The following is a 15353-nucleotide window of genomic DNA, read 5'->3' as shown; positions in this document are numbered from 1 at the left end:
CGGACAGCTCCACGCCCGCACTGGCGCCGCCTCTTCCCTCCCAGAACTAGGTGCTGGGCCTGGGAATGAAGACTCCCTGCCTGGGCCTCTCTGGCTTCTAACTTAACTCCTGGATCTTCCCACCCCACTGCCCCCAACACACACACAAGTCTGGCCCTTGGCTCCCTTTCCCAGATCTCTGTCTGGAAGCTTGGAGGGGTAAAACCAGCCGGCGAAATCTCCAGAGCAGACTGCTAGGTGTCTCTGCGTTGAAGTCTAACTTCCTCCAAGGGATAGTGACTCTGAACAGAGGCTGCTAAGGCCCTGTTGCAAGTTCCCCATTCCCACCTCAGTTTATTAAAATTAAGTAAATAAAGCCAGATTCCTTCCCTGCAAAGGCAAACCAGCCTTCAGAAGGCATTGTCAGGGTTTAGGATTTTCTGGATTCTCAAAACACAGTTCATGGCCTCTGTTATCCCTTCCTCGGGCTTCCCAGGTGGCACTAGGGGTAAATAACCCACCCGTCAATGCAGGAGACATAAAAGATTTGAGTTCGATCCCTGGGCCGGGAAGATCCCCTGGAGGAGGGCATGGTAACCCACTCTGGTATTCTTGCCTGGAGAATCTGTGAACAGAGGAGCCTGGAGGGCTACAGTCCACGGGGTTGCAAAGAGTCAGACATGACGGAAGTGACTTAATTTGTTTTTCCTTCCCAGACATTTTTATAGCCTTGCCCATTCCTGTTTCCCTAAATCTGGGCCTCAGCTAAAGAAGGAGCAGTGAGGATGAGTCCTGTCCGCCTCTCTACCTCCCCCGGCAGTCAGTGTTCAGCTGAATGTCATGGCTTTGGAGCTCTAGATGGAGCAATGTCTGCATGAGTTCTCCCCAGAGCTGTGTCCTGGACTTCCCTGGAGGCCCCAAAAGTAATTTTAGTGGTTGCAGAACTCTGTGTAGCTCACACTCGCTGCACTGGCCACATAGAGACCTCCAAGAGAGCCCGCATTCCACACCACTCTCCAAGTGGAATCCAGGACACAGCCAATCTACCTGTGCTTCTCTCCACTCCTGGTTTCCTTTGGCTGATGAAAGCACCAGAGGTAGTACTGGAATGTTGTCTCAGACACCTCTTTCCATTTGCTCAGGTGTCTCCTTACTGTCATCCCAACTCCTCCAAGAAGAGCAGATTCAGAGATGGATGAGGGAAGCCAAAAAGTCACCTCTGTCCGTCCTGCCCCACCCCACCCTATTTCAGAGACCCTTGGCAAGGCTGGGGACCATGAACCTCTTCCTCTACCTGGAAATGAGAACATTCTTCCTCCCTAGACATCCTCTTCTCTCAGATAGCAGAGATTAGGCCAATCTTGTCAGAGCTGACCCGGGGACAGATCCAGGTGTTGTCTTTGTCCTACTGAGCCTATAGCACTAAAGGAGATCTGGGCTCAGGGAGGAGGGTGCCTCTTTACAGAAGCTCTGGGACTTGGAGTGAAGCATGCACACTGCCAGCAGGAAATGGCCTTTTCTCTGAAGACGTCATTGTTCTGCTTGCTTCCGAGCTATCAGAGAGAGGAGAGAAAAGAAATCCCAGGCTAGGGACAGGGAAGGAGGGACAGTGACCCCAGTCCAGTGGCTTCCTTCTCACAAGGCAGAAGCCCAAGCCCAGCTCCTATGGCATCCTGAGTTTCCCCAGGTCACAAGGGGAATCAGAAAAGGGTGTTATTCCAAAAGAATTAATTTTCATGATGAAGCTGTGTGTGGTGGGGGTGGTGGCTGTGTGAGTAACACATGCAAACCGCAAGGGTATATGGCTTCCACTGAAGGACAGTACCCCCTTCCCTTCACCCCAGGATTTCTGCAGCTCAAACTTGGTCCTCTGGGTCACCATCTGCCTAGCCCCACTCCTGGCTACTTTCCAGGATGCTCTGGCTTCCTAGCTTCCTTCTGCACAGAGTTAGGTAACATCTGGCTGTGGCCTCATGGGAATGCTGGCCAACGTCAGGCAGATAGATGTTCGCCCAGTGGACCTGAGCCTGGCATGTCCACTTGTGGGCACAATAGGGACCTGGGAGGAGAGCCAGGGAAGGTGAGTGGTCCCAGCCCACAGGAAGCCTGCATGTGACATTGCAGTGGGTGAGGGGGAGAGCCCAGGTCTCTGAGATTGTCCTTGCCTGATCCAAGTCATCACTGGCCAGAGGAGCTTCAGTTCCACTTCCCAACCCTCCACCCTGCCTTCACCCCACCACTCCCGTCAGGTACTCAGCAGGAAGCTGGACTGACTCAGCACCATTCCCTGCATTAGCATGAGGCCTAGATTTGTTTAAGCAACTCCTTGTGCCCAGCCTCATTTTCTCCATCTGCATAATGGGATTAGCTGAAGCAGGGATGACCCCCACAGCTTGAGAGTCCCAACAGTCAGTAGCATCTGAAATCAGAGATAGCCAGCTCCTAGAATACCTGGGTTTCTGAGAGGCTCAGGATGCTGATAACTTTCCTGCCTCCTGGCCAGGGTCTCAGCCTCTCCCTATGGATGGAAACCCAGGTCCTATCAGAGCAGCAAGAATGCAGGAACTCACTGCTACTAGCGAGGTGCCCATAGGAAGCATGTGTGAGGAACAGCTCTGGGCTGGCCAAAGTCACACAGCTCTAACCCTCCACTCTGGGCTTTAGCTGGAAGCCCCCATCCCCACCCCCCAAAACAAAGAATAGGAGAGCAAAGTGGAAATTGTCCTAGAGTTTGGTCTTGGGGCCAAGAAGCTCAGGGTATTCCCTTCCATAAGGAATCACATAGAGGCATCCTGATCACCTCACTATCCATCAGTGGGACCCTTGGGCTCAGCAGGGACTGAGGCAAGGCACAGGTGAGCTGCAACAAGGTCAGTGTTCTCCTCCCTACGTGGAGCTTCCCAGGAAACACGGATCTCTTGCCCAAGGCTGACGTTTGGATTCTGCAACCCTCAGAAGGAAGACAAGGAGGGTGTCTCCTCAGCCAACAGGAGCAACCCCCATGCACAGTGCGTCTGTTTCCCCAGAGGCTCCAGGTACAAGGTTGGCACTGACAGTGGGTTCTGAGTGACCTTGAACTAGTCATGTCTCTGCACAGCATGAAAACAGAGATATAGCATCTGCCCCTGTCCCTCACAGGCAGTAGTTAGTCTGATGAGTACAGTGAAGACAAGTGTCAGTGGGGCGGGGAGGGTATGGGTGGAGGACTGTTGACCCTAAGAGCCCAAGACAACCCCAGAAAGCTGTCTCCCCAAATGCTGTCTGGCCAAGTTCTGTTGTCAGAGTCTCGGCTTCTCTCTGTGCATGGAAGCTGAGCACCGCCATTCAGGAATATAAGAAAATACAAATGCACTAAATATGATGAGATGGTTGAACATACAACACCTGACAATGCACAGATGAGACTGGCCGCAGTTCATTAGTCACATACACTCACAGCCTGCAGTGTGGGTGGAGGAAGACACTGCATACCTTGCAGGGCCACGTGACAGCCACACCAGGCTTGCCCTCCGGAGCTGCCCTTGGGAGCAGAGCAAGCCAGCAGGGACTGTGTAGTATAGGTTTTACAGTAATAAGAGGGTGGATGCGTGTGGGCTAAGTCGCTTCAGTTGTGTCTGACTCTTTGCAACCCCAGGGACTGTAGCCCACCAGGCTCCTCTGTCCATGGGATTCTCCAGGCAAGAATACTGGAGTGGGTTGCTATGCCCTCCTCCAGGGAATCTTTCTGACCCAGGGGTCGAACTGATGTCTCTTACATCTCCTGCATTGGCAGGGGGCAGGGGGTGGGGTTATTTACCACGAGTGCCACCTGGGGAGCCCAATAAGAGGTTGGGTGCCCCTGATTCTTGTGGGAGTCGTGATTGACTCATTTGACTAATTTCTTATTCAAATGGTGGTCCAGGGAACCCCGCCATCTCCAGGTGCCCAGGAAGGCCCTTTCCCTTTTTAAGACAAGATTCTCAGCTGCTTTGCTCCCAGCTGGGTGGTAACCAGAGAGGACTGAAGGCCCTCTTTGTTTCTTCTCGATCTTACACTGTGGGGCTAGGGAGTGGATTGGCACAACTCATTGGCATTTTTACCCTGGTAGTCGGGATGGGGACAATGTATGGGGCTGAATTGACCACGCTGATGGGGAGGCCTGGCTCTTAGCCCAGCTCCTCACTCACAGTGTGGCTTTGGGCAAACTTGTCCCTCTCTGGTCTCGGACGTGTCTGCAAGAACCAGAAGGGGTTGGTTGAACTTGAAGGCTCTTTCTGTTTTGTTGTACTGTGAACCTCAAGGATTCTAACTGTGAAATACAAGGCTCCATGCTCGCAGGTAGAGACATTTGAAGGCTGGAGGTGGGAGGGCATTTTTGCTCCCTTAGAGTTGAGGTGAGTGATGGGGACTTAGTTCCTTGGGGTGAATAGATTCTGGGATGCTAGGAGTATAGGTCAAGACCCTCCCCCAGCCCTTAGCCCAGTCAGGGTCTCATGTGTCCCAGGAAATTGGGCTTTTTCCAGAAGAGGCCTATTTCCAGAAGATGTGCTAGATACTAGATGTGCTAGAAGAGTTTGTGTGGTTTGGCTGTTGAAAAATCAAAACAGAAAGCTGTCTGGTTTTCAGAACATGGAAGCCCCCAGCCCACACTCAATTAAAACAGGTAGGCCTTCCCATCCAGTCTCACAGGAGCACTTGCTGTTCCTTTTACTTCCTCTTTCCCTTCCTGGAGGCTTGCAGGATTTATCTCTGCCTGCAATGCAGGAGACCCAGGTTTGATCCCTGGGTCAGGAAGATCCCCTGGAGAAGGGAATGGCAACCTACTTCAGTATTCTTGCTTGGAGATTTCCATGGACAGAGGAGCCTGACGGGCTATATTCCATGCAGTCACAAAGAGTCAGACACAACTGAGCAATCAACACACAGGCAATTTCAAGATTCCCTGGTACTGAGAACTCAGAGCCTGTTCCTAGCCCTTCTTCACACACTGGGGCTCTGGGTTTCTGCTGCTTCCAGAGACAGAAGTGTGCCGGCTTGGTCCAAGGCCTTTGTACGTGTATATATGATGCTGATAAAATTGAAAATGATCATCATAGCAGCTGAGGAAGCTAAGCCCAAGCTCAGGCAGCCAGGGGTGGGGAGTGCTGGTAGGAGGCCAGTCTTGAACCTGCTCTTTTTGTGTTCATTTTACACCCTTCCCGCAGCACCAGCATAGATTTGCAGAGACAGCTCATCAGAAAGGAGCCTGTGCAAACCCGCAGGCTCCCTGCTATGGGTCAGGTGGCCGCGCCGCGGTGAGTGTGGAGAACAGCGGGTGTGCCCTGTCTCTTCGCAGGGCCAACCAGCCCACTGTGCAGCATCCAGGCTGCAGGCCAGAATGCCTCGCAGGGGTCGTGTTTGATTCCACCTCTCAGCCTGCCTACGAATGCAGGTCCCTGGGACGTCCCTGGTGGCCTGGGCTGCTCCTGAACCATCTGCTTCCTAACCAGACCTGCCAGAGACTGCGCCCAGCCATGGGCCTCTGAAGCCAAGCCGATAGGTGGGGACACGAGTGGTGACCACATATGAGAGACGTGCAGACAGGCTCCTGTGCGGCCATTTTTCCCCATTTCATTTCCCTTTCCACTCCAGAAGACTTAAAATTAAAAATTGGGGGAGAGAATAATACAGAAGCATGTACACTACCATGTATAAAATAGATAACCAATGGGAATTTGCTGTATTCAAATCAGAGCCCTGTAACAACCAAGATGGGTAGGAAGGGGAGAGAGGTGAGGGAAGTTCAAGAGGGAGGGGACACATGTATACCTGTGACTGACTCATGTTGATGTATGGCAGAGCCAACACAGTACTGTGAAGCAATTTTCCTTCAGTTAAAAATAAATGAGTTTGGGGAAAAAGGAAAAAACAAAAATTGGGGCAAGCAGGGCACATATTTTTAATCTCATTTTAGTGATGAGGCTGAATTAACCACTCCAAAATTATACATCACTGGAGAGCCAAGACTGGGGTCTGACTTCACACCTTTTCAGTATCCTGGACTCCTTATCCCTCCAACCTGCAGCTGTTCCTCAGAGCCAGGCCTGAAAACAATGAATTGCAACCCTGACTGCATATTAGAATCACCCAAGGGCTTTAAAAACATTCAGGTCCAAACCCCAGAGATTCTGATTTAATTGATCTGGGTGGGTCCCAGGCTTCAATAGGTGATTAAAAGCTCCCCAGCTGCTTCTAACAGGTACCCAGGACTGTGAATCATCATAGGCAAACTCAGAGGTGGCTCAGGGTAGGAGTTCCCTGGCTTTTCTGCACATTGGAATCATCTGGGAATCTTTAATAATATTGCTGCCTGGCTCCCTCCCACAGACATTCTGATCTAGTGTGGCATGCACCCTGGGCGTCCCGATTTTTTTTTTTTTTTAAGCTCTCCAGGTGATTCCAATAGTCAACAAGTTTGGAAACCATTGGCATAGGCTAAGACCCGGCTCCTTGACATGTGATCTATGGACAGCAGCCTCAGGATCACCTAGGAGTTTGTTAGCAATGCAGAATCTCAGAATCTCTGGACCTGCTGAATCAGAATCCACATTTTAACATGATTTCCAGGTAATTTGTATGCACAGTCAAATCTGGCCTATGGAATGACAAAAAGGCAGATGAAGGCATAATTTTTTAATCAACCCATCTGCTCGTTCATTTATTCAGTCATTATACTGATAATCACAGAGCGCTGGCTGTGTGCTAGCACTGTGCCGAGCACTGCTTATTCAAAGATGAATAAGGCTAGGGATGCGATGAGAACGGAGCTGTCACAACCCGAGGGCAATGCCAGTGCCCATGGGAGCGGAAAGGATGTACTGTATGAGAGAGAACAAGGACTAGTGCCTTTCACTCTCTGGAGAGCAAAGGGCTCATCTTATAAGACAGGTGTGTTCAGGGGCTACGGAGACTCGGGATGGCTGCTGTGGAGGTGGGTGCACGGGATAGAAAAGGGGTTCCATGCCCCCCAAGGAGCCTCAGCTTGAGCTGTGGACAATGAGGTGCCTGTGGAGGCTGTAGGTAAGACAGAGGAGAGTGTCCTGACTCAGATGGGTCTTCTAAAGAGAGCTGTGAAAAATCAAGTGGAAGGACTGGAGTGGAAGAAATCTGGTGGCTGTGGAGACCAACTGGAACATAGAAAGAGGTCCAGTGATGAGGAGGTGGCTGAAAGGATGGAGAAGAGGGCCAGGTTTGGGAGAGGCTTCTGAGGGAAGATCAGCAGGACTTAGGGGCAGGCTGCATGCGGGCTAGCAGAGAAGGCAATGGCATCCCACTCCAGTACTCTTGCCTGGAAAATCCCATGGACGGAGGAGCCTGGTAGGCTGCAGTCCATGGGGTCGCTAGGAGTCGGACACGACTGAGCAACTTCACTTTCACTTTTCACTTTCACGCATTGGAGAAGGAGATGGCAACCCACTCCAGTGTTCTTGTCTGGAGAATCCCAGGGACGGGGGAGCCTGGTGGGCTGCCGTCTATGGGGTCACACAGAGTCGGACATGACTGAAGTGACTTAGCAGCAGCAGCATGTGGGCTGGAAGGGAGAGAAGTAAGCCTGGCTTCTATGTGAGCAGTTTAGGCATCCAGGTGAAGGTGGCACCATCAGCTGAGGTGAAGAAACAGGAAGCTGGGCGAGTTTGAGCAGCCTGAGAGGCCACTGTGTGTTTGGGACTGGAGCTAAGGAGACAGGCTGAGGCTGGCTGGGGATCTGGGAGTCAACAGCATTCAAGGGTCATTGAAGTCATAGGAATGAGTGAGATAATTTAAAGACAGAGGAAGTGGGGAGAGAGAGAATACTGGGGCCTGACAGTTTGAGGAGAGATTGGAGGAGGAGGAGAAAAGGAGGGGGGGCAGAAAGGAGGTGGAAAAGTGGGAAGGAGCCAGTAAAGACAGGCTGGCAAGAATGAATCAGAAAAGGAAAAAGAACACCAAGACAGAGGACGCCTGAAAATAACAAAACATTTTTGTGGAGTAAAATGCTGCAGAGAATTCTGGAGATGAAGACTGAAAGCTGGAGTTGGGAATTAGATCATTATTGACTCGGTGCTCTCAGTGGCGCACGGGTAGAGGGACCAGGTCGTAGTGGGTCTAGGGGGTTGAGAAAGGGGACACAGAAAGTGTAGATTCATCTCCATCGTTGGTGGGAAGAGGGAGGGGGGATAGAGCAGTAGTTTAAAAAAGATGTAGGACAAAGGGGTTTCTGTATCCTGTTTAGGTTGGAGAAGATGAGCCATTCCTTTTTTTTTTATTATTTTATTGGGGTATACTTGCTCTACTGTGCAGTTTTGGTTTCTGCTGTACAATAAAGTGAATCAGCCATATGTATACATGTGTCTCCTCCCTCTTGAGCCTCCCTGCCCGCCATCCCACCCCTCTAGATGATCACAGAGCACCAAGCTGAGCTCCCTGCGTTATGCAGAAGCTTCCCTCTACCTAGCTGTTTACATGGTTTCATATATCTGTCAATCCCAATCTTCCAGTTCATGCTACTTCCCCTTCCCCAGCCCCACCTCCACACATCTGTTCACCGCATCTGCATCTCTATTCCCTCCCTTGGTAATAGGTTTGTCTGTACCATTTCTCTAGACTCCACATATATGCATCAATATACACGATTTGTTTGAGCCCACTTCTGAGTTAAGAGGAAAGAATTAAAAGTGGTTAAAAATAGCGGGGAGAGAAAATAACTATCTTCTACCAGGGAGGGGGAGATGCAGTTCAGACCAAAGAGGGAGGAATTCATCGTAGAGAAGAGAGGGATATTAAAACAGTTCCCATGTGTGTGGGGCAAATTACCTACGGATAGCCAGGAGGGAGTGCCTGGCTGAGCAACCTCAGGAGACCCGAGAAGTTCTGGGAGCAGGACAGAAGCGGTAGAGCCAGCCAGGCAAGAACCTTTATGTGTTGAAACACATACTCCTATATTACAATTGTGTCATTTTAATTTTTGCATGTCAATTAGAGAAATGTATTGATTTTTTTATTGAATGAAAGATTCTTTAAATTCAGTAGTACTTTATAATTTTCAAAAGTTTCACATACATGATTTCATGTAATCCCATGCGTGCCTGCGTGGTAAGTCGCTTCTGTCGGGTCTGACTCTTTGCGACCTTATGGGCTGTAGCCCACCAGCCTCCTCTGTCCATGGGGATTCTCCAGGCAAGAATACTGGAGTGGGTTGCTGTACCCTCCTCCAGGGGATCTTCCCGACCCAGGGTCGAACCCATGTCTCTTTGTCTCCTGCATTGGCAGGCGGGTTCTTTACCACTAGCGCCACCTGGGAAGCCCATGTAATCCTATAATAACCCTTTTTATCCTTCACCCCTATCTTGCTCCTCCCCTTCTCCCTCTTCCCACTGGTCACCACTTATTTGTTCTCTATGAGTCTGCTTCTTTTTTGTTAATATTCACTAGTTTGTTATATTTTTTAGATTCTACATATTAGTGATCGTATAGTATTTGTCTTTGACTTACTGCACCTAGCACAATGCCCTCAGAGTCCATCCACATTGCTGCAAACGGCAAAATTTCAATTTTTTAATAGCTGAGTAGTATTCCATTCTGTGTCTGTGTGTGTGTGTGTACCATATTGTCTTTATCCATTCATCTGTTGATGGAAAGTTAGGTTGTTTCCTTACCTTGGCAATTGTAAATAATGCTGCTACGAACATTGGCGTGAATGTATCTTTTCAAATTAGTGTTTTTGTTCTTCTCAGATATATACTCAGGAGTGAAATTCCTGAGTTACATGGTTGTTCTATTTCTAATTGTTTAAGAACCCTGCATACTGTTTTCCACAGTGGCTATACCAATTTACATTGTACTCATTTTCTAAAAATATCTTTTAAGTAACTTTACTTTTTAAAATACTCTTTACTCTTTTACTCTTTAAAATACTATACTACTATTTTGGTATAGTATAATAAAGAGGATATTATCAACTATTTACTATAAAAGGTGTTTTAACTCTAGCAGAATTAGGAAAGAATCTAGTCTAATATCTCAACCAGTGAGAGATCTCTCTCTCTACAGTAACTCTAATAGCTGGTTGCCTAGCTCTGCTTGGCTATTTCCAGAGCAAGGAATTCATCTTCTCTCCAGTGATCTGTTCCATCAGCTGAGAAATGAAGAGGCTTGCATGTAAGGAGCTGAACCTGTCATTGAATAACTCTCCGTACCTCACTAGTCCAACTTATGTCCTCTGAGGCCACAAAGAAAGTATCAGTCCTCCGGCATGAGATCTCTTTGATATTTGCATGTGGCCAGAAACCCCATGCATATCCCCTTCTGGCCCCTTCACTCTCTTCTCTTCTCCAGACAAAATGTCTGCAGGCCCCCATCATTCTGTGTGTGACACTTTGCTCTCCTGGCCGTCACACACTGTATTAAGCATGAGGGCTTCAGAGAGACCAGTAGGTTGCATTCTGCTCGGGAGATACTTTACAGACTGCCGACTTACGCCATTCACTGTGCTCAGCTCTAGGGACCCAAAGATGATTGAGAAACAGCTATGGTCCCTGGAAGCTCAGCCACATGAAGTGGCACATGGAACAGAGTCCTATCTCCCTTCTTTCTCAAAATACCTCTAGACTTATAGGAAGGGGATATTCTTTTCTTAAAAAATACAGAGATTTCCCTGGCAATCCAGAGGTTAAGACTCCATGCTTTCAATGCAGGGGTCATGGGTTCAATCCCTGGTCAGGGAACTAAGATCCCATATGCTACATGTCATGGCCAAAAAAATAAATAAGCAAAATAAAGTAATTAAAAAATACAATGATGAGGAGAGGCCATCAGCAGATGAGAGGTTTCCACAAAATTCTAGAAGACTAAGAGCAGCTGGAGGTCTGAAACAGTCATATAGAAGAATGGAGAAAGCATCGGCTTAGAGAACTCAGAGAAGGGACAGTAGATGAGAAGGGGCTGATGTACTCCTGAGAACCCCTGAGAACTGGTCCCCACAGGGCCAGGCATGGCAGAAGGCAAGATTGAGATCTGGTGCCAAAGTAGGGAGATTATTTGAACGTCTGCTTATGTAACTGTCAACCCATACCACCAGATTACCAGGTCTCCAGCCCTCACTCACGTGATTGGAGGTTTCTTCTAGGAAAACTGAGTGGCCCCAGAAACTGCCATGTGAAGATTCCCAGAGAACAGCCAGCTCCTGCTGAGAACCCAAGAGCCAAACTCAGCTACTGAGGAAACCCCCAACACACACAGAACTCCCAAATGACATTTCAGTGTCTTATTTTTCAATATGTGAATCGACACAGCCAAAGATAACTCACCCCCCAAGGACAGTCTCCACCATAATGAGACTGAGGGAAACACGGAGAAAGAAGACCCCTGAGGAAATGGAAATAACCGAAGAACAGAAAAGAATTCAAACAAAACGAGCACAGCCTCTAATTAATGTCCACAGAGACAGTACCAAAAGGGAAAACTCAGAGGACAAGAAAGTGCTCTTGGAAATGAAAACATTTTAAGAATGGCTGCCAAAATAAAATATTCAGTTAAATTAAAGATAAAATTACGGAAATTTCCTCGAAAGCAGAAGATGAAGATTCAGTAGCATTCAAAGATGAAGTTGAGGAAATAACCCAGAAAGCAGAATAGCAGGACAGATGAAAAAGAAAATAGAAATGAAAAGAGAATCCATTTGGTAGGTTCACATGGGACTAATAGGAGTTCCAGAAAGAGAGAACAAAGAACTCTGAGGGGAAGAAACTATCAAATCAATAACACAAGAAAATTACCAACCCTGAAGTTTAGAGGTCTTTATAAAGAATAAAATCAGCAGTGTATGTCAACCTAAAATTTCAGTGTATCAGGAACAAAGAAAATAACCCAAAAATGTTCAGAGAGAAAATATAAAAGCCCATGAACATTACAGAGGCAAGAGAATTTTTTTTTTTCCTTCAAGAGACTCCAAAATACAGAGGAACCAGAACTTCAAAATTCAGAGGGAAGGTAATTTCAACCCAGAATTCAACACATGACAAATTATTATCTTCTAGCACAGAATAAAGACATTTTAAAGATTATAAGGGCCCAGACAGTAAAGAATCTACTGGCAATGCAGAAGACCTGGGTTTGACCCCTGGGTTGGGAAGATCCCATGGAGAAGGGAATGGCTACCCACTCCAGTATTCTTGCCTGGAGAATTCCATGGACAGAGGAGCCTGGTGGGCTATAGTCTATGGGGTCACAAAGAGTTGGACATGACTGAGTGACGAACACTTTCACTTTCAACACATCAGTTAAGCAAGTTGTTAATAATGTACTCCTCAAAATAAAGGTGGAAGCAAAGAAAGGTGGACAGAAAATTTCAGAAGCAGTGGCTACAATCTGGAAAGCAATTGGGAGATGTCTCTGGCTGATAGCTGAGCCCAGGGAGCTGCTATGCTGTCCAGTTGGGAGCCCAATGAGAGAGGGCTCATGGCAGGGGGTTTCTCAAAATTAAAGTAACCAAGGAACCAGAGCTTCTGAATAAAGCATAAGCCTTATATAAAGCATGGAGAACTGTTTGAAGGAGATCATGGGAAGAAATAAAATAGAGCCAATTAGCAAGTCCTGGAAAAGCAAAAAAACCTACACACGCAGAGCTTAAACCCTGTATGCTAATTGATTCTGCTGTGGCCATGTTTGCATAGTCACCAAAATGTAAACACTAATTAACCAAAGATGGTGATAGACCAGGAGAGGTAAGGTGTGGGCAGCGAGATACAAGTGTACCCTCGTCTGTTATGTAAGAAGTACATCTGCGGGTAAGCGTCTATTCATATGCTCATGAGCCATTTTTATTTCCTCTTCTGCTTTGTGTTTTGATTACTTTTCTGTTTATTTCAACCAAATTTTCATCTCGCTTAATGATAAAACCATAGAAGTAGTCCCATTTGGGTAAGGAGCAGTTAGATGAAGTGTTAACTATAAGAGAAAGAAGTGAAGCACCAAATTAGAAAACAGAAAGTAAAATTGTATCCTTCATGTAAAATGATGTGATTACATAACTTGAAAACCCAAGAGAATCAATGGAAAAAATTGCAAATAGTAAGAATTCTATAGGATTGCTGATGCAAAATTAATATGGCAAATTAACAGCATTCTTCAATAAAACAATCAGAAGTTTTAAAATATAACAGAGAGGAAAACCAATTGTAATAGCAATAAAGGGCAAGATCCATTATGAAGAATTTTGAGACGTTCAGTAATGCAATAGAACTCATCAAATGAAGATGAAAAACTTCTTGGGCTGGAAAATGTTGATCTTAAGTATAATGATGTTAATTCTTCTTAAATTATGCAATATCTAGATAATACCTACATAATTATTTCTTGAAACCAGACAAGCTTATTCTCAAGTTGATATGGAAAAATAAACATGCTTGAAGAACCAGGAAATTCTCATAAAGTGGAGTTGTGAGAAGACAGCAGTTCTACTCTGTGTGAAAACATAATTAAAATAGAGAGGTACTGGAGAATACTTGGTCAGACCAATATGACAGAATAAAGAGCTCAGAAATAGGCACAAATTTATATGGGGCTTTAGAATATCATAAAATGGCATTTCATATCAGAGAGGAAAGACAGATTACTCAGTAAATAGGTCTGGCACAGCTGGAGACATATCTGGGGAAAAAGTTGACTCCAACTCACTCTTTACTTCAAAATAATGGAACAAGTATATAAAAGTTAAAACTGAAGCTATAAAGGTACTAGAAGAAAATATGGAGTATCAGTTCAGTTGCTCAGTTGTGTCCAACTCTTTGTGACCCCATGGACTGCAGCATGCCAGGCCTCCCTGTCTATCACCAACTCCCAGAGTTTATAATATTAATATATAAATATATGGTCTTACAGTAGGGGAGAACTGTGTGCTTATGAAGCTTTATTCAACAAAAGACTAGTTAAATCAACTACTTAAAAATATATCCCTGCATTGGAAAAAAAGCACAAGATTAAACAACAAATGATAAATTGCTAAAAGATATTTGCAGACATATGGCAGACAAATGCCTACTTTTTTCTATAGAAAGAACCACTACAAATCAATATAAAAAATGAAAAAATCCCACTGAAAAATGGGTACGGGATGTGAATAAATATCAGAGATAAAGAAAAATTCATTGCTCTGGTACAGATAAAAAGATACTCAATCTCATAATGAGGGAACTGCAAGTGATTACAATGAGGTGTCATTTTTCATCCTTCAAAACTCAACAAGTATGGAAAACAGAATAGTGTATTGGCAAGGATGGGGAGCATTCATGCATTATTGGTGGGAGACTAAATTGGTACAAACCAATATCTACTGTCAAGTAGAAAAGGCAAGCATAGAACAGTGTGTAGAGCATGTTACCTGTCATTTACATTTAAAAAAGTAAACACATATACTTTATACAAATATAAAGGGGCTTTGAAAGAAACCACAAGATACAGGTCTCCTTTCTTCCTCCTTTCCCTTTGTTTTTTTTTTTCAGATTAATTAATTTATTTTTGGCCGGGCTAAGTCTTTGTTGCTCTGCGCAGGCTTTCTCTACTTGTGGCAAGTGGAGGCTTCTCTCTAGTTATGGTGTCTGGGCTTCTCATTGTGGGGTCTTCTCTTGTTGCAGAGCACCAGCTCTAGAGCTAAGGCTCAGTAGTTGTGGGGCATGGGCTTTATTGCTCCGCAGCATGTGCAATCTTCCCAGACCACGGTTCAAACCTGTGTCTCCTGCATTGGCAGGCCGATTCTTAACCATTGGACCACCGGGAAAGTCCTCTCCCTCCGTTCTTCTTTCCTTCCTTTTTTTCTTTCCTCCCTTTAAAAAGAAATAGAAATAATTTTATGTATTTCTAATTATAAAAGTATTCATTGCTTCTCATAAACAAGAATCTGAAAAATACAGAGAGTTTTGTTAAAAAGAAAAGCAAAACCATCTTCAGCCTTATCAGAAAAAATCACAGTTAACATTTTGTTGTATATTCTTTCAGATATTTTTCCTGATGTATATTTTTGAAATATTATCCCACCTTGCACATTATTTTCAATCTGATATTTCTCACTCAACAGCATCTTCCTCTTCCTATTGGAATGGTCAAAATTTGTATTGCTTTCTAAGAGAAATATATGTATTACGGACAGTTATCTTTGTGTGTCATAGTGCAAATATTTTCCTAGTTCGGATTTCTAATTTGTATGACGTTTAAAACTTTTTTTTTTTTTTGAACTCTCAGAGTGGTAAGTGGGTTTTTCATTCCCCAACCAGGGATTGAACTCATACCCCCTGCATTGGAAGTGTGAGTTCGTGCTCAGTCACTCAGTCATGTCTGACTCTTTGTGACCCTATGGACTGTAGCCCACCAGGCTCCTCTGCCCA

Source organism: Bos mutus, chromosome 4 (genome assembly GCF_027580195.1).
Source record: "Bos mutus isolate GX-2022 chromosome 4, NWIPB_WYAK_1.1, whole genome shotgun sequence".
Taxonomy (NCBI): domain Eukaryota; kingdom Metazoa; phylum Chordata; class Mammalia; order Artiodactyla; family Bovidae; genus Bos; species Bos mutus.
This window is presented reverse-complemented; position numbering follows the sequence as displayed.